Below are 20,983 nucleotides of genomic sequence, written 5' to 3'. Positions count from 1 at the left end.
GTCTGCAATGCTTGTTGATCTCATTAAAGTATAGAATAGGTCATTTAGTATTTATAAATGTAAATGCAAAACAATTATTCAGCTATTTCACAGGGAAATTGGTAATATTTGTTGAATAATGCTGGCAATCATAATTTTTAATGTTTATATACACAAGCTTCATTCTTGAAGAGAAACAGAAATTGCTAGAAGGTTTGGATCAACAGTCTAAAAATCATTGTAAATTCTAGAAAAAGCTAGTCAAATGCTTCACCACAGGTACCAGCAGGATCCCTTCAGAGGGATTTAATTCCAAACAAGGCAGCATTATAGGCAAATGTAATCCTCCCAGGCACTCTGTCAGTGACCTGCCCAGGATCAGCTCCTCCCTGCTGGCTCCTGCCCAGCAGGGCACTGGAAATGCTCTGTCCATATCTGACAGGCATCTGACACCTGGGGCAGGCCTCTGGGCTGAGAGCTGAACTTGCTCTGAGCATCTTATGGCACAGGGCTCTGGGCCCAGGTATCTTATTGAAACCCATGGGGATATTTAAATCTGAAGGATAACATCTGAATGTGCTGCATTAGCCAGCCCAACACCACAAGCTGCTGAGCTCTTTCTGCTAGAGTTGTTCTGCCCAATATTGGCTTCTGTAGCAAGTTTCTTCTCTTGCAGTAACAGTTCTAAATTCAACAAAAAGAAGAATTACCTAAAATCTTTTATTCTGTGGTCTAACATACTATCTGTTGTTGCATTAATTTTATTCATTATTTACATAAATTTATATATTTATAATCTGAAGTAGTATATAGTAGGAAATCCTATCTTGCAGATGAATTTATCTCCACTTCTAATGTATCATTTCCCTTTTCCAGTGCATTCTACCTTCTAAGCAAATGAAGTTACCAAGTGGTAAGACAGTTGCAGAATTATTACTAAATAATTTCTCCTTCTTTTTTTGTAAATAAAATGCCCTTCCTTAAACGTTCTGAAAAGGTAGAACAAAACAATAACAAAAAAAACCCCCAAACAAATAAAAAACCAACCAAACAATAAAAGGAGAACAAGTCTCTGACTGCAAAAATAGACAGCAAAGAGTGTTTTTTTCAAGCTCTAGCAATAGCTAATCCCAGTTTTTGGAACAAAACCAGTCACTGGTAGCAAATGGTGGGTTCTGAAAGGCCTGAGCAACGTAAGGGACCCCTTACAACCCGGGATCCCTTAGGTCTTGACAGATTTTCATAATTTTTTAACATATTGTTCCCATTTCTGTATAATTTTCAATTTGTATGAATTTTTCTTTTTGGTAGTAGCAATTTAATCTAAACAAACCTATTTTGAGATTGAAATTGCACATCTTTACTTCTTTACTGGAGAAAATTGTCACTATAGCATCAATTAGTCTCCATTCTCTGTTAAACTGCTGCATAGGAAGGGGTTTATTGTTAAAAAAATATGTGAGGAAGGGATTTTATTTTAGCATGAGATTTTTCTAAAATTGTTTTTTGGCTACTGAACTGAAAGAAAACCTGTAGTCTGCTGCTGGAGGGAGCTGCCTCAAGCAAATGTTCACTCAGGTCATAAAAAAAAAATATATATATATATATATATTTGTTTTTCCTCTGTAACTAATAATAAAGGTTAACAGCTTGTTTTAACAGTCCCCTAAGAATGACTTGGAGCCATCTGAAGCTTGTGAGCTTTTAGATACAAGATTCCACTTGATTTCAGTATTGGTTCTATGTTTTAAAAGGATGAAAGGTTACCTCTGATAACATGTTTTCACTTCTACAATTTATCTAGAGATGAGCTCTTCATGATTTTCCACCTGTACTTTAGTTTTCTGTAAGTGACTTTGTGCATCTTGCATGCAACTTCAGCTTTGTAAGCAGTAGCAGAATACAAGAGTGGATAAAACATGATCGTCAGCTTTAATGGAAGCTTGCAATGAAAAGGGATATTTCATAAATGTCTAAAAAGATGGATAGCATGGATAGAAAAAAAAATAGGCAGTATCAATCTATATAATATCATTCCCTGTCATGGAATGGGCTATCTTAAGTGTGTGTAAACAGCAATATTATTCATGGTTACACCACAGGGTAATTGCTAGCTGGATTTGAATGAGGTTTCTCTGAATATAAATGAAGAGACTAAGTGAAGATAAAAGAAGCATCTGAAGCTAGAAACAAAAGAACCCTAAAATGAAAATGATGAAGTCAGATGCACTTCCTTTTATTGTGTGTATGAATACAAATGATTGTTAAGCCAATATATTTATAACAGTAGCCAAAGTCCAATGCAGGGAGAAAAGGGTTTCCCAATTCCATTCTGCCGATGTGCTTCAGCCTTGACACCCAGTGTTATTGCCAGTGGAACCCTAAGCCTCTTTTAAACAGAGGCTTGAAATTGCTTCAAACTGTATCAGAAAAAGTGGTGATTTTTAGGGAGATAAATGATTGCAGAACCCTCACAAATCCATATCCCTTTGTGCCAAGGGAAATCGAATACCGAGGTCACTGGTGCTAAGAAGCATCAACCAGGCCTGCCACATCTCCAGCATGTTGATTATTAACTGAAAATTGTAACAAGGAACAGAAGGCAATTTAATCTGCCATTGTCAGCGTGTTGCCATGACTTGGAGCAAACCCAAGTGAGCAGCAACATTCAATGTGTAATTCCCTGGTGCCAAAAGCAGAGCATGAGGATCAGGCCTAAACCCTTTGAGAAATCAGCTGTTGAAAATGCAAAATACCAGTATGTGGTGTAATCCACCTGAACTCCACGCCCCTGTCAGACTGGGACCTGATCCACCACTGGCAAGGCAGGCAGGAACCAGGCAGAAACTGTCAGGGAATCCTGACAACAGAAATCTGGCCTGAGGCAGCTGGGAATGAGGAGGGAACCTGCTGTGGTACCCAGTACAGAGGTGATGGGAGGCTCCACATGACAAAAACAACAGAGCAGCCCAGAACAGGTGCAGCAAACCACTACCAACGAAAACAAGCCACAAAAAGTCAATGTTTATCTTCTTCCAAATAGGCATCTCTGTGTGGAGCAGACAGAGTTTGGATTCCTGGGCTAATCCAGGCTGCCTTCCTCCAACACGGCCATTAGGACAATGTTAATAACAAAAGACAGCAGCAAAGTCTAAGGTGCAGGAGTCAGAAAAACCTTAGTTCATCCCCAGAAAATCATATTGGAGTTTGTTTGCAGTGGCAGGCCCAGAACAGTGGGTATATTGGCTGCCTTGTCAGTCCACACCACAGCTACGTTTCTAGAGATTAACTGAGCTGGACACAGCTTTCTCCCTACTCTCCCACCTCCACACACAAAAAAAAAAAACCCTGAGTTCAGATTTTTAAAAAAAGCAGACTCAAACATTTGGTTTATGGAATATAATTACTTTTGATTCAAAATGTTAGAAAACTTTTAAAATAATTTTGAAATATTTCTGCTCCAGGCATTTAAACTTTCAAAGTATTTAAATTTTCTAAATTTAAGAATGAAAAGTTATGTGATTAAATTAGATGTTCCTCTCTTTACTTAATTGAGACTGATAAATCTGAAATTTAAAAAAAAAATAACCTGAGTTGAAAAATTATTCTTAAACAGCATTTCCCCATGAATGTTTTGTTTTGATATCCAGGCAACATTTGGCTATAGTTTTTTCTTGATAAATGTACACTTAACTCCAGCTCCTGAAATAACAGTATTAACATCTGAAACCATGATGTCTCCATGGGCATGCTTAGTACCTAAGCAGGGTACCCATTTCATAAAGAGTAAAGCAGCTCATACCCATCTCGCCTTCTCTCAACCCATCTGAGATACAAGCAAACTTTTGAGAAGAATGAAAGAATTCTAAAAGCTTTAATTTACAGTACAATATATATTGGGCTCAACTTAAAATTCTGTTTTTCTACTTTTTAAACTCCAGCTGTAGTTGCCTCCCTCTTTATTTGTATGGCAATCTGGAACCACTCACACTGTTAGATGTCAGCTGAGGTAACATTTTGTATTATTCAAATCTCTTTCAGCAATTACAAAAATACTTATTTAGAAGATCCTGAGAACCTGTTTCACAACATGCTCAAATATAGTGGGGGAAAAAGGAAGCCAAAGATTTTTACATCAATATTTTCAGGAATTATTCAGTGTATTTCAGACTCTTTATCTTACAATTTGATCACAGCAGATTATTTGCATAATGTCATCTTCCAAAAGTATAAATACAGCTACAGTCAGAGCTTAAAAACATCTAAGATCAGTAAAAGAAAAGAAAGGAATTGACGCCAATCTTACGGAGCAAAGTCATAATTTTGGCATTTCAATGCTTTCAAAACTTGCTGTGCTTGAAAAAACTTTATGGCAGATGGGATTCCCAAACTTAGTTTTCAAATGCTGAGGTTCATTTTCATTTTATTCACTCAAATGTTAAATCTTGGACAAACACTGTTAAAAAGATTTAATCAAATCAGGCATAGAAATTTCAGCAGAAGCACCTGGGCCATCTAGAGTAGTAACGTTTGAATGAATACATCCAGAGTAAAACCTATTATTAAAGCATTATAGATAGCAAATGTTTAACCAAGGAGATAATTCTGAAGCAGTCCAACAGAAAGATAGGGTCAAGGGGAAAAACACTTAAATAGAAAAATAAGAATAATACAGGATCACCCTGAATCTCCTCTGTCACAATGGATAGAAATCTCAGAAGTAGCAGCAAGTCTGAGAACAGAATAAGAACAGGTAAAATGAACTTGTACTTTCCTGGCTTCCAGCAGTTTGCAGTTCAGGATTTTCTGAGCCAGGTATGGCATCTTCCTATTTAAAGATCCCCACTGGATTATTTTTCTTTCATTATATTTCCCAGTCACTTTTAACACATGTAAAGTTTTAGGACCCTCAACACCTGCAGACAGACATTTTGTACCATATTGTATTGTATGAAGAAAAAGCTCCTTTGCATCTACCTCCTGCTAATTTCATTTGGTGCCCTCTGAGTATTTTGAAAGATCAGTTAGATTTAGGCTAAAATGAAGTTGTGAACACAAGATTACCTGTTCTTTATGGGGCTTTTACATCCATTTATTCATGTGTTATCCTAACATCTAACACTTAGTAAATGAAAATTTGTGTATTTTGTAGGGTGATTTAATTAAAGCTTAAGGTTACAGAAAGAGGAATAAAGAAACACTAGTGAAGAAATGCTGAAGAAAGCCATAGAGAAATGGAGACATAGACATGCTGTCTCCTGCATCACTCCTGATTAGTCCTGTAGGATCCTAGTCTAGAACTTTTCCTCTCATGGCTTGCAGACATGTAAGAGCCTATAGGCTGCTTCTACAGCCTTGGGAAGAGCTAATTAAGAGGAGCAAGTCTCATCAATAGATTTAAATCTATTATGCAGAGGTTCATTTCTCTTAGAAAATCTAACCTATGACTTGAAAAATACTAAAAACCCCATTCCAGCAAAAGCAGAGCAGACAACTGTGTAAATAGACATTAATCTTGTTGAGTTACTAATGAGAAATATTGTACAGCATTGTTTTAAATAAATAATGGCTAAAAGACTTTTTTTTATTCAGAACAAGACAGATGTTCACAAATCAGGCTGCACAATGGATCTTCCCCAATGTTAGGAAATTCACAGGGATGGTAAGGATTTCCTCTTCATTTTGCTGCAGGTCCCCTTTTGCTCTGACAGATGGTGAGCCCCTGGACAGCGTTTGAGAACCAATGTGAATTTAAGCTTCAAAGCAAGGTAGGCAGAGCAAGAGAAACAAGTTTAAGGCTGAAGGTATTGGCAGTTCCACTGGATACCTTCTCAACTTCACCATTGCAAGCAGAGTCAAGTGGCTCTTTTAGAAGAGTTTCTTTTCCAAAGCAACACTGACATGAATGAAAGGAGAAATAAGAATGTCCGAGTCAATCTAAGTTAATTACCTTCTAAAGAGCTTCAGGATATTTAAACTATTAAGATAAAATTTATCCCTTTTCATTAAAAATAAAAATCGAATGTCCTTGTTTCCAGGGATCTCTGATTGGAATGGGAGTTTGGCAGTAGTTCTGTAGCTGTCAGCCAAATAGTCAGGCATAGAATGTTACTTTAATAAAGGATAAATGGCAACAGATTTAAAGTCAGCAGGTATGTAACCTGGGGACAGAGAGGTATAATTAAATCAGTAAAGACAGGCAGAAGCTCAAGAGGAAAAACCTAAACAAGACTTTGGAAAGCACTGATAAGACTTGGTTTTCTCTCTGCATAGCTTTTACCTCCAGAAATTCAGCCCTTAAGATGCAAAAAATCTGTGAAACGAGCTATCAGAACCCTTGTCAATCACTGGACAAGCTGTATCATGGTCAAAAGGTACTTCCTGAGCCTGCAGGAAAATAACAGAATTAATCTACGATGTGTGTTTATCAGTGACTAACTGCAGGCTTGATTATTGTAGCAAAGAGGCTTAAACAGAACGGGGAGAGTGATAATGGATCAGTTAAGGATTATAATTCTTACTCCATTTTCATTTCAAAGACCATTTTATTGTTTCAATGGCATTTGCTAATTTGCATGGTACAGGAGACTTTCTGTGTTATGGGGGAAAGGGAGACAATTCTGCAATTTGTTTATTGAAACCATATCAGGTGGTGCTCTTTCTAATTTCAGATTCAGGGGATTGAAAGTTCCATTGGCAGAGGTGCACATTTATCCCTGGAGATGCCTGTTCCTCTTTGAGGAAGATGCAATACAGAATGAGAGAATAATAGCCTAGACTCAAAAGAAATCTGACAGTTGTATATCTTATTAAATTTTCTGTAAAAATAAAGCTAAAGTGTTAGGAGTGCAAAAAGTGTGTGTGTATGAGTAAAACATTTATGCACTTTGTGTGGAAAATACTTGTTTTACCTGTGGAAATAATATTTAAAGTCCACCAAACCATCAGTTGTAGGGAGTCTTTGTTATTGGTCTGAGCAAGAAGAACTCATACACAAGAATTAACTTCCAACTTCTGTCTATGTAGTCTACACCTAATCAGTTCAATTTGGAGACAAATTAAACACATCAGTACTCATTCTCTGGACATAAATCTGTCACCTTACTATCAGGTGAGGAAGTGTTTTCTGTTTGATTAATCAATACGGAAGATTAATGCTGTCACCTCCTTTGCTAAAGTGAAATTAAATTAAGGTGATAGTTAAATGGAAAATACATGGTTGATGTTAACATGAGCTCTACAGATCCAAAAATACAGCCTGGAGCAGGAGTTTGTGTTTCTATTTCGACATATTTTTATTATATGAATGTAAGTCTTTGAAAGGATCTGGCTTCATATCAACTTTCAGCAAAGCAAGAGCAACCCAAGATTGTTCCACTCTTTAGAAATTAGGTGGAACACAAAGAACATGGAATGTAGTGCTCTAGTACTCAGAGAAATGTAACATTAGAGAAAAAGTAAATAGAAATTTATAACACAGCAGCTGAAAATACAATCTAGTTTTCAAAGGTTACTATGGCAGATTTGTTTAATTACTAATAATAGATAAAATATACAACCAGTTTTCAAAACATTGTGTCTAACATTGTTAGTAGGTGACCATGTCCTAATCTGCATTCTTGGTGAAACTGAAGCCAGTCCAGAGCCCTGATCAAGGAAGGGCTCCTGTTCCCCAGTTTTTTGAAGAGCTGGAATAGGGCGCAATGGGCAGATCAGCAAAGAGCTACCTCAGAGTGGCTACTGCAACCACCTCAAAATACCAGACACAGATGACAGATTTCCACAAGAACCATTTTCTTAGATGTTTGCAGCTGCTCAAATGAGAGATATTTTCCATTTGCTTCTAAATATCTTAATGTGCAGCCAAAAGAAGGTTTTTTGCAGCATGTCACTTTTCTATAAAGCCCTCGAACTGAGGGGCAACTTCTGTGCTTCAGTTATTTAATTTCTTCATGAAATATTTTGCATTTCATAACTTCCCCTCCCCCCCCCCCCCCCCCCCCCAAATTACCCCAAGCAAAATCAGCATAAAAAGTCATGTTTGGGAAAGGTATTTCAAATTATTTGCACTGTTCTGAAAACCTAGCTGAATAATGACGTTCATTTAGTTAGGCTTTGATGCCAGGAGTCTAAAAGAGCTTTCTCACCAGTAGAAACCTTCTATTAGTGAAGAGTTTACCTAGAGAAAACTAGATCAAAACAACTCCAAGTGCTAATTATGTTCTGCATATGAAGGCACTCCACCTTCATAAGCACAAATAATGAATGGACAGATTTTTTAATAAACAACTTCTCTAACAGGAAATTAGAAATGTACACCCCTAGTGAAGAGAAAATAGCAGCAGAGCTCATTTTTAATTCTCTGAAAACAATGCAGCAGTTTAGTCAGAATGGAAGGACAGATCAGTTAGAGGGGACCTGTGCATTAGTGGCAAAACTGATCTGCATAGGCTTGTTGTGCAGATCTCTCCAGAGCCCAAGTCAGAGAAAACAAGATGTGACAAAATAGAAGGGCTACAAATGAAAAAACTGAAAACATTTGTGAAAAGGCTCAGTACACTTGCAGCAGACTAATCAATCACCTGGTAAGTATGTGATCAACACACATGGGAATTCCCAGTGCAATAATAATAACAACAGGTAGATAAATTGTGTGATACAATTTTGCTAGTTCTGCTGCTGCCAGTGGAAAGCAGCCATTCATTCTGACAGGTATACCCTCTGGCCATTACCACTAATTAAATCCCTATCTTTCCTATTCCATTTTTCCCCAGATATAGATGCGATCAAAGACAGAACAACATAAGGAAGGAACAGGAAAATAGATTTAGGTAATAATTTTAAAAGCAAAGTAAGATAGTCTGAGATATTAATTCACTCCCCCTGGAACACAAAGCACACTTCTGGCAGGAAGGCAGGTGCAGCAGTTTGTGAGGTGATATGTGTATGGCCATAATGTTGTAATCAAAATCTTTGCCTTTCACAACTCCTAAAACTGCTAGAAAAACACAGAGCACACATACCAATAGTTTATGGATATGCTCATGTTTTCTACAATATGCTTACAGCACTGGTGGGTAAGGAAAGAGCATCTGATGTCACCTACCAGGACTTGTGCCAAGCATTTGACATTGTCCCACAAGACAGCCTAGTCTGTGGAGTGGGCAGATTTGATGGGGGGTCATTTGGATAAGGAAGTGGCTGGATGGTCTCACTCAGACTTGAGGACAACAGCTCACTGTCCAAGTGGAGGGCAGGGACAGGCAGCTTTCGTCAGGATCAGTGCTGGGACTGGAACTGCTTAACACCTCTGTTGGTGACATGGACAGTGGGGTAAGTGCACCTTCAGTGGAAGGTATCAGAAGGAAAAATACTGGAAGGGGTTGGAACAAGATTATTTTTAGGGTCCCTTCCAACCCAAACCATTCTATGAACCAGTGATTATGGCATTTCTCTATGATTTACTCATTTTTCTGAAAGATATTTCAGATTTTACCTCCTCATTAATGAACTTTGCCAAACCAATGGCTCAGCAGATCTTTGTGTCAGGGTCCAACAGGGAGTCTGTCCATGATGAAGACAATCTGTTTGCTTCAGCTTCATGGGTCTGATCCAGTACAATTAGTGAGGCTTAAGGAAAAGGGGCAGTCTTCAACTCCTGAAGCATTTTATAATGGCTCATTACCTTTTATAACCTGTTATATTTTACCTGTTACATTACTACATGTTATATTTTAATGTGGAGACCTATCTTGCTGCCTACTCCTGTGAAGAAGAGAATGATGGCTTCTATCCATTCTTAACACATTTTTTCTCTAAAAACAAAATTAAGAAAAATATGCAAAAGCTCCTCATTGCACAAGCATGCAAAATGTAGAAAATTAATGTAAGAAAGCAGAGCTCCAAATTAAAAGTGGGGCTGCAGATCACCAGTGCAACTTAAAAAGGGAAATAAAACATCCAGTTCTTAAGGAGTAATCAAATCCCACACCTTAGTCATATGAACTAGCATCCTAATGTCCTGGCACACTTTGTTCAGCTAGATCCTGGAGCCCAGATTTAGCAGAATACACTTCCTCAAGCCTAAGCAAAACGATAAGGCACATTCTAACTGCTAATGCTTGTTGCTGTGCTGGGTGTCAAAAAGCAGGGTCTGAAAAATAGGAAAAGGCCTTCCTTACACAACAGTCCTCTGTCTGCAGCTCTTTGATCACTCATATCTTTCCTCAGTCGTTCTCTAAGTACTGACATATCCTTGGAGGAATTTTGCAGCTTAAGACATTAGTGTCCCAAGCTGTCAACCTTGACCATTCCACAGGGGTCACTCACAAGCACAGCTTAAGAGGAGATGCCAACCTGTCACCAGGGAAAGGCAAGATGTGCACACACACCCTGCCCTGTCAATCCTTGCATGGGCACGTTAACCCATGGCACGGGAGATGGGGGCACAGTGCCAGAAACTGCTGCAGAAACATTCCTCAGAGGATCTCTGCATCCTAAACAGCAGCCTTATCATCAAAGGGGATTTAAAGCATTTTAGCTTTGGTACAGCAAATTATTATACCTACAAGCAATGTGGCTGAAATGAGAGCGACTACATATAAAAAGATACTTGCATAAGTACTTTGCTGAATTGGGGTTTAATACCTTATATATTGGTATTTCTGCAGCAATCAATGAGAAAAAAGCTAGAACATACCAGCACAGCTCCCCTGGGAGCCCACATTAGCTGAAACAATCATGGAGTTGATGCATGGCTTCTGTTTCTAACGAGGCATGCCAACTAAACAGAGAATAAAGGGATGCAAACCCTGATACTTCCAGATATAAAATAATCAGTCTTGGGACTGAAAGCAGAATTATCCTGAGAGCTGAACACCCAATGGCTCTCAAGAGGTGTCTTGTACTTGGTGACAGCTATGGCCACAGGGGACACATGTACAGCAGGTCTGACCCTCTACAGGAGCTCCTGTGGTCTGTTTCCGTAAGGGACATGTTTAATAGATGGTTTCATAATTCCTATTAGAGTGATTAATGCTGGGGAGAGTCCAGACTGCTGGAAGACAGAAGGTTTGTCTAGATGCAGCTATTAATAATCACCCTTTGTTAACTTGGTGCAACGCTCCCAGGGCAGAACCGCCTGAAAACAGGGCTCAGGAGCTGGCCAGAGACATTCCCACAGGATGGGCAAAACTGGGCAGGTGAGTGTGGCACTGGCACAGGGAGCTATCCCAGACTCAATTCCCTGCTGCAAGGGAATACATTCCAGTATTTCCAGGAGTAGTTACAATACCTATAGCTTTTAAGACATCCATTTAGTACTTTTTATTACCCTGCAGTGACAGCAGCAATAATTAATTCTGAAAGAAATAATGCCTGAGGAGCTGTAAAACGACACTGAGGTTTCATCGATGCTCAGCATGCGTGTTATGATACATATCTATATAGGTACATATCTATGCATGTATTCAAAAAGATATCAATCTGCAATGCAGATTTCAGAAAATGCAGAACTGAAAGATAAATTAAAGTGCACCTAAATTTACTCCCATCCTAAAAGAAGTAAAATGTAAACATATTATTAAAGGATGGATTAGCATGCCTAATTCCATGGAAATTAGAATATAGATAAAAATTTAAAACTGTAATTAAAAGAATGAAGAGAAAACATTAATAGGATGAATTATACACTCTAATGCAAAATGGTATGTAAAATTGTAGGCCTGTTTTCAAAATTAGGCAATGAGGAAAAAAGATACAGTCTGTTCCTAGCAAAAGATTGGTAATAAGCAGTTAAGAGTTATCATACAAAAACTGTTGATAGGTCCTAAAACTTGCTAGATGTCTTTATTATTCACAGGTACGTAGAAGAAGGTTTTTCCTTCTGTGTTTTACAAAAAGAATGAAAGGGAGTTAATTTTTTTTGTCACAAACACAGCTGAATAGATTGAAAATTACGGTTTTTGTATTTCTCTGGCTACAGATTAAAACTGCAGTTTTTTATTACCCATTTTAGTCAAAGCATCTCACAGGATTTCCATCTCTAACTATAAAAGAAAACAGTTTTCAGTTTCAAGTTAGAAGTTATAGATATTCCTTTGTTTCTTCATGCAGTATTTTTTGGCTGAATTTCAATTTCAGTTTAGATTATGATAAAATATTGTCATGTTATAGAATAGTTTGGTTAAGAGCTGTCTAAATCAAAGGTAAAAAAAAAATACCAAGGACTTTTCTGTCCCCAATACTGATGTAGAAGGTCACCTCCTGAGCAGAATCATCAGCTACAGTCCTAAAATAATTAAATCTTTTTATGTTAAACTGATGTATAAACTCATTTCCATGGTAACTTTGTTTGGCATTTCACAAAGCTCTAGCCCTGGAATTTCTCTGTTGTAGCCAGCATATGATGAAAACCTGCCTCTGAAGTCACTGTCTACACAAGGAGTTGCAAGAGTTGTATTTTGTGTATTTACAGTTGCAAGAGCTATGAGATTTATATCCTTTCCCTACTTTGCAATTCTTTGCTTTCTTCAGTTTTGTTTCTCTGCTGATTGCTTTTAATCAAGATTTCATTCTTAAATAAACACAGACACGTTCAAATGATTCCTACAATAATTGAACTCTCTGCAGTACAATAAAATTCCTTCTGTGTGTCAGGTTGGTTTTCTTGCACTGAGCAAAGAAAACAGGTTCAGATCATTATCTAGTTAACTCCACTTAACTCCAGCTAAAAGAGTACCCTGCTCATATAGACAGGTATATTCACAGCTATGTCTACAATCTCAGTTTTGGAATCATTTTTGGGAATCCTTAGAAAGTACAAACCCAACAGATATGTACATGTGCTTATACACCCAATCCACAGACAGGAGGGAGGCAGGAAACAAGCTATGATTTCAACCACTGCAACCAAATCATATTCACTTGCCATGCTCAGGAAGCAGAACCCATTTTGTGATTTGATAACTATTTACTTTATGGAGAAAAATGACTGTTTTACTGTACAAACTAAAAATAAAATGTTTATTTATAAAAATAAGTGTTTGGTTTATTTTTAACCCACTGAAGAAATAACTTCTGGTAAATCTTTTACTCTTTACTACTTTCTTCCTAATAGATTTTTCTAGCAAGAATAGTTTATGTGGATGATTCACAGAGATATTTCAAAGATAAAATACAGCTGATACCTCATAATTTAGAGGTCATAACTAGATCTCATCAACTAGAATCAAAGTTCTTATCACTGCATGTTCACTGTCCTCCAAGGCACGTTATTTAAACAGCGATTTCCTAGGTACAACTTCTTCCAACAGATTGTGGAAATCACTGGACTTATGAGCCCAAAACCCAAGTAATTTTTCTTAGATGTAAGACAGTTTTGGGTGAGGTGTCCTGACACACAACCCACTAACAGTGAAATCCTCAGTAGCAGCCTTAGGGTCAGAGAGAAGCTCCGGGTGAAGGGAGTGCAGAAACTCCCACGGTTGGGTGCCGGGATTGCCGTGGCTGCAGGGGGGGAATGGTGTCATTTGGAGAAGCTCAGGGGATGACGACCTCAGCACAGGAGCTGCAGGATCAAAGCTGTGCCTTCAGGCCAGGACCAATGAATCCATCTCATGGATGACTTACATCAAACTTTGATGCAGAAGTGAATCATTAGCTCAGTCTCCCTGTGGCACCAGGATTTGTCAGCCACCTCAGATAGGCCACAGGATAATTCAGGCTGGGACTTCGAGAGGATCTAGTCCAGCTTCCTGTTCCAAACGTCCTTCTACTCCTCTTTCCACACCTTATATATAACATACAAACACATTTCATAACCGTATGTTCCAAGCAAAACCAGGTCAAAAAGGAGATCACATTTAAGGACACTATTTTGCTCTAAGTTAAGGAAAAAGCAGACCTGCTGTCTTATGAAAAAGAAAAAATAAACAACCCAACATCTGATGCAAAATAACATGGAGCATAAAGCATTAACTTTAAAGCCATGCTGGCTTTTCTACTAGCAATGAAAATGCACATAAGAGTTAACATTAAAAATTAAAATGAAATAAATAGGCTCTCTAATGAACTAATATACGTGGGTAAGGTAACATCTGCTACTTTGTTTATAACAAATGTGTCAAGCATTAGATATGCCAGCATTCATGCACATGTTCTGATGGAAGTTGGAGAATTTGCTTTATTTGCCCACAGATAATGGAAGATTGTATGTTATGGCAAAGTAATGTCAGACCTGAGAGCACTGGGAGAAAAAGGCAGAATTTTCTCCTACAAAGAGAAGAGCCCATCCAGTGACTGTGGTTAGCTGGGTACCACAGAACAGGCGTCTTAACTGATTCGGGAACAAGCAAAGAAAATATTTTTCAAGAAGTTCTACTACTGACCTACTTTCTATCTCTAAACAAGATTCTAAGAAAGGAGTGATTAGTAAACTGCACTAGGTCAGGATAATCCTGGGAGATTTTGTGACCCTGCTGCTTTCTTTGTATTTGTCTTCCCTTACGAAGTAATGCTAACAGAGAAGTCGCAGCCTTTCCCAAGGCAGTCCAGACCTGCTCACAGAGAACATGGCAGATATTCCCTACTGCTTCACAAGCATCCTCTATTCCTTTACAGAAAGTCTTGGCACTGATGATTTCTTAGTGCCCACCTTAGACAGTAAGCAAGAAGATTCTACAGCACAGATCCCTATTTCCCTACAGGGGCAAGTGAGATGTAGAGCCTAAAACCTGAAAGGTGCCCTCAAAAGGAGTCACAGGCTGATCTAATGTCCCGTTTCTTTGGTGCAATGGATAACAAACCTTGAAAGCTACAACCTAAAATTACTACACCTAAATTAAACATTTAACAAGAAACTAGACTAATTTATCCATTTTGTAAAGTTCAACAGTTCATGTTAACTGAAAAGTACTTTTAATTTGCCTACAGTCCACAAAACAGAAGGTCATTAAATAATAGAAACCCAGAACCGTAGGAATCAATAAAACCCTCAAGATTTCCATCCACTTGTTTGGATTCTTTATATGATAAGTCATGTCTCAGGATTACACATATGGAGTAATTTTTGCTTCTTTGTTTAAGCTGTTTTCACACTTAATATTTCAGCTGTTTTACTGTTAAAACTTAATAAAGTTTTTTTGGTTGGTTGGTTTTTTAACATTGTTGTCTCACTTTGGGTAGTCACAAAAACATTACTCACTGTAATAACCTATCATAATATCACATTTACTTATTATTGAAGCACTTTTCTATGAAAATATAGTATTAAAATATGTAAATGTGCTACAATTGCTGTGCCTATAGCATATTCCAAGGATATTGAAAGCTCTTTGGTGGCAGGAGAATGAGGGGCGTACAGGCACTAGAAATTGCTATTTAAGAATTTTCTTATACCAGCTCTGAATATTACCTGGAATAGGTGATTTCCACTCATCAACCCTATTCTCACTTCTTGGGAACTTGACCCTCCACTGCTTTACTGACAGTCTTTTCAAGTTAATACTGGAAATGCCTACAAGCTCCCAGTCACTGCCATTATGCTGTACTTCAGCTCAGCTTCTTCAGGGAATTTTGTAATCAGTGGTGTTTTCAGAGCACCGAATAGAAATTTTTCTGACGAAATATACCTAAGGAAAGATTACTCAAATTATTTCAAATGTGCTGACAGTACTAGAATACAGGCTTTCCTTTACATCTGAGCTGCACATAACATATTTTCGTATGAAAATAGTTTCTTTCTTGATTAAGGTTTAACTGAATATTTGTTGTTTTCCAAGCTCTATTTTGACACCAGAAAGTAACAAAAACAGTTCAGATAAAAAAAATTACTTCCATTTTACATAGTGTCTGCATTATTGTATGTTCTTAATTTTTATTATATATTAAAGTGGTTAAAATTCATTACCATTCTTTTTCCTCATGCTTCCCTCGCACCATGCCTTTAGTAATTAAACTCACCAGCTTCTCTTCCTTCTGACTTCAAGCTGTCCGAGAGACCAATAGGATGTAACAGAGCACCACATTCCTCCCCGTCCTGCTAATTTGACAGGAGCACCCTATGAGTTGTTTATAACCCTCTGTACAAGTACATCCCTATTGTAAAAGCTTTTCTTATTTTCTGAAGATTTTCAGATATGAACAAATATTTCATTTTAAATATCTGGGCTTGGCAGGTCTGTTCATTTCTTCTGATTTTTGTTGGTGTTCACTGGAACTTCCCATAGGATTCTCACGAACCATCAGCAACATTGTTTGAATTTAAATACCTATATCAGAGTACGATTTCTGAATGCTTTCAAGTATACTTCAAATGCAGCAAATCCCCCCTCTCCCTTTATAATAATTCAATTTATTGTTAATATATTTTTCTACTTAAAATGTTTATCTCTTATCTGCCACATATGAAGTTGCAGCCCCACAGCTCCCACCGATGTATTTTGTGTAGGCTTCCATAATCGTACATAACCCAGTCGTAGCTATTAATACCAAAGCTCTTTAATAGTCCAAACAGTTCTGCAGATATCACCATTCTTCTAATCTCCAAACATCTAATAAAAACTTAAACAACATGAAATAAAAAAAATAATATGTTGATTATAAGAGAAAGCCTGTGGTAATAGGAATTTATCACATATCTCCAGGAATCTTATTAAATAATTTATGCTGCTGTCCATAGCAATTTAACATCAAATTGTCCCCAAATAAACTAGTCCAGGAAGTTTGTTACAACATGAGGGCTTTCAGGCAGCACTTCCCTTGCATTTAAAGCAACTTTGCAAACAAATAGCATTGGATTTTTACTTTGCATATTAAGATAATCCATAACAAGGGTGAGGAAAAGGAAACATAATTACAGCTATACTCACTCCTTTCTTTCCTGTGCTGTCAAAGGCAGAGAGATTACACAACACTCCTGTCTTTGTTGCTCAAGTAAATCAGAATATGTTAGCTCTGTGATCATTACCTTCCAAGGTCAGTAAACGGGAGTTAAAGGGACAAGGCTAAATTTCACAGATAGCAGAATAATTTGATGAGTTTTCAAGGTGCAGGTGGAATGGCTGTCCAGATATCACCTTCCCTCTACTTCTGCACAACGAAATGGAAACTAATTTCTAAAATCTTTTCCAACACTACAAATCACATACAGACAGAACTTGGTTCACAATCTATTTCAAAGGAGAAGCACAAAATGTCTCATGCATCCTAGGTGCAAACACTGCATTAATACTCAAGAAAGCTACCACAAAGTTGCTCAAAAGTTTAAGTGAAATCATTTAACACAAGATATTTAGATGTTAAAATGAAATCAGGCTGCAGTGGATCATCCATAAACTAAATTATGAAAATACTAGATCAGAATGAATTAAAATATTATTGCATACAATAAAGATAATAAATAGTATTTTTGTAGTTTTATGTTATAGTTTTAGAAATTATCCACTAATTCTCTTCCTCAACTTGAAAAGGAGAATGTATCAATGAGAAAATTGTAGGAGTGATAGACCATGGCTTTAAAACAATTATCTAACTATAGATGTCTCTCTATATGTCATCAAAGACTCTCATTATTATTATAAAACCATTCAAAAAGACATTTTAAGCTCTAATTCAGGAAAATTCTCTGATATTCAGCATATCATTTCATAGATTCTAAATATTTAATGGGGATGCCTTTCCCAATCCTCTGCTGCATTTTCACTTAAATTTCTCAGAATAACATGCTTAACCCATATTTTCTGTGAATGTCTCCATCAATATCTGATAGGCTTGGGTGATCTGCAGCTGGTTGGCCAAACACGTTTTCATTGCCATATGGCAGAAACAGAAATTTGCTGGTTTGTGCTAGGGCTGCTGCATTAAAATCATTTTTAGACTCACTTCAGTGATCATTTGAAAAATATCAAAGCGCTGTGGTGAGTGCCATGCTCTTCTCTAGTGAACTATTTCATAAAATCTGGAGGGGATGGAGGAGTGGAAGTCAGTCAGGTTGTCACTGGAATGAATGATCCTTGGACAGCTCTGAGTACACTTGCAAATATTCCAATACACTGGACTGTAGTGAGGAATGTGCTTGTTTAATTTCTACTGCCTCGAAGATCTGGCATTGTAACTGCAGATTCAACACAGACACTGAAGTTGACTGCATCAACACAATGCTTGTGAAATGTTAGGTAAAAACACAACGAAAAAATATGCATAGAAGCACATCACAGACTCAACTGGCAGTCAAGTCTGGCAGAAGTCTATCACCTAGTGACAGCTTCCTTTTCTCTCAGCTGTTAGGATGATATAAAGAGAAATGAGAGAAACAAGTCCTGGGCTTCACTACTCTAAGAAGAAAATGGTTCCCAAGAGAAAAATGATCAGCACACTGAAGTATTTTGACATAATGATCAAAAAGTCATAAACACTTTACAATGTTTTGAGGCCATTCGAATCAGCTATGTCCATATTTGATTAAAAACCAAACTTGCTGATGTACAAAAAATGCCTCAGTATTAGGGACAGAGAGTATTTGCTGGAAGTGTAAAAGAAAGAGGTGGGAGTTAGATTTCAGTCCTAAATCAACCACTGCCACGTTAGAGGAAGTGAGATTTGCCTGGTGTAAGAGAGCTGTAATTGCAATGTCCTCCTTTGAGTTCGGTGTTTATGTCCCTAAAACACAACTATCATGCTTGGATATCTTAGTCACTGGGTATTTGGGAACACTGCAGATGTCAAAAGAAAATGTCATTGTTAGGAACAACATAGCCAGCATATAAACATCATTACTTGGAGGTAACAAGCACAGTGGGAAGTCTTAACTATCAGGAATCAGAACTGTGCAAAGACTTGAGTAATGAATCCCTCTTGCCAATGCTTGCTATTGTCTAGGAAAAAAACCTCATATCTCTCTTCTTTATAGTTTAATTTCTCTTTTGTTGACTTCCACTTACTGATGCAGCTGAAAAAAGCTACACAAACCAGTGGCTTAATGCCTTCACTGTAGAGCGTTTGCTAAGGTAAGGAAACCAGAACCAAAAAAGCCCTGTCTGAGCAGTTATCAGGTAATACCTTATGATAGGAGATGTCCTTGCAGGAGATCTAGTGGCTTTTATAAACCAGCCAGGCAGCTGCACAGTGTGGGCCCCTTAAGACTGTATAATGATGTTTAGATGAGCTACAGTATGGAGAGCTCCAGATAGTTTTGAATTTATTTCCAACATGAGATGGGTGAAACTAGCCAAAAAGAGAAAAAGATTACACAGAACATAGTGGGTTTGCTGTTTAATTTATGAATTCCTTCTGAGAACAAACATGTAAGCACTGAGGAATTCTCCGTTCTGCTCTGAATCTTGTAATGACTGAACTCTACTGTGAGAAACTGGTATGAACTCTAGCCTGCAAAACAGTGATGTAAACATTCTGCAGGTGTAAAATCCTCCAGAAGGTTTCCATGTGAAGCTTACAGTTCAGATAACCTCTCAAAACAAAGGGCTTTGGAAAATACTTTCTCAAAAGGAATTTCTTGCTTGGGAAACTGAAAACATTTTCACAAAATAAAGCTAAGTAGGACTTCTGTGAGATAACAGAGAGAGTCTACAAAGGTTCAGTTATTAGTCACCGGTTTGAGCAAATTCTTGCTTAAAAAAACCCCCAATGTCTCCACACATTTCATTACTCACAGGAACATTGTGAGGACACTTTGGGAGTGATACTCAAAAATATGCATTTCCAGTTTATAATTCAATCTAAGTGAGATTTCTGTACGCTGCAAGTGATTTCAGTAGTAACTGACTACCCACATGTGCCCTACTCCAACGCTCCAGCATGGAACAAGGTGCCATAGTAGAAGAATTAAGTAATAACTTGGGTTTGAATCCTTTAAAATAACACTTGTCAAAGCATTCAAGTTGTTTTTACCATAATTTACCTTTTTCTCACTTAAATTATCTTCCCTTGGTGTTTTCCAGTAAGACAGACATCGTAGTGACATTGTTGAGACCTTAGCAAGGTTCTCTCAGGCAAGAAGAACATGAGGAGTAAAATCAGTTTTGTGCATGGGCGAATTCCTGAAGAGTCCCCCTGGAACCTTGCATCACAGACTTAATTCCTTTTTTTTCCCCTTCACCTTGTTAAGTACATGCCCTACAACTGCTTGAATACATTCAGGGGAAGAAGGGGAAAGAAAGAAGAAATTATGACAATGCAGAGGCAATCAGTTTCTGATTACCATGTATAATAGGTGAGGGAAGGAGGCAAGGGTCAGGCAGGCAATACTGGAAATAATTTAGAACTTGCTACATTATAAAAAATTAGAAAACCTATCTGGTTAAATCAAAGCCCTATATCAAAGGGAAACTATATAATAGTATACATTTGAAATCATTTTTTATTATAGAAATCCTCACACTTCTGAAAACTGAGAGTTCTCTATATTTCTTGAGGACATAACTAAATGACAGACCTTTATTTTAAATCTAAAACCAAAGTGTAAATTCAGTTTAGTTCCAATGAAAGAATCAAAACATTTTTAATTTTTATACTTCATTATCTTGATCTCTTAGTCTTGCCCTGAAGCTTTGCCAAAAAATATTCAGCCTTGGTAACAGAATTCTATTCACTCTAAACTATGATAAAATTCATCAGCAAGCTTTTCTCTTGGTGTGGACACAAAAACTTCTACTGGTCATTTTCTCTGGGTGCATAAAAACACTTTCTATCAGCTCACAGCACATTCATTCATGCCTTGTTCAATATGACATTTGTCTATAAAGATAATATACGAACTATTTAAATTTAGCCAATGTGATTTTAGAAAGATATTACCTTTGTACTCCCCAAATGTACTTTGTACTGCACCCCAAGAGAGTTTTCAGACTCAAATTTCCACAGCACTTGAAGATGTTAGAAAAGCTAACTACTTTAAGTGTCTGAATATGAAGCACATTGATTAAATTGCATAAAATGATGTAGTTGGTTTAATTCAGAATTTAAATAACTCATTTCATGTGTCTTAATT

The 20,983-nt window shown here is 37.4% G+C and overlaps 1 long non-coding RNA gene across 1 annotated transcript in view; it reads right to left on the bottom strand.

Annotated features, from left to right (window-relative positions):
- Nucleotides 1–12,309: 12,309 nt before the first annotated feature.
- Nucleotides 12,310–20,983, bottom strand: part of LOC138118940 (uncharacterized) — a 28,772-nt gene continuing 20,098 nt past the window's right edge. The window contains exons 2-3 of the long non-coding RNA XR_011155336.1: nucleotides 15,940–16,015; nucleotides 12,310–13,768 (exon numbers count right to left, since the gene is read on the bottom strand). This is a non-coding gene — a long non-coding RNA (uncharacterized lncRNA). The remainder of the gene's footprint in view (nucleotides 13,769–15,939; nucleotides 16,016–20,983) is intronic.

This window comes from Aphelocoma coerulescens, chromosome 14 (assembly GCF_041296385.1).
Source record: "Aphelocoma coerulescens isolate FSJ_1873_10779 chromosome 14, UR_Acoe_1.0, whole genome shotgun sequence".
In the NCBI taxonomy this organism is placed as follows: Eukaryota; Metazoa; Chordata; class Aves; order Passeriformes; family Corvidae; genus Aphelocoma; species Aphelocoma coerulescens.
This window is presented reverse-complemented; position numbering and strand designations above follow the sequence as displayed.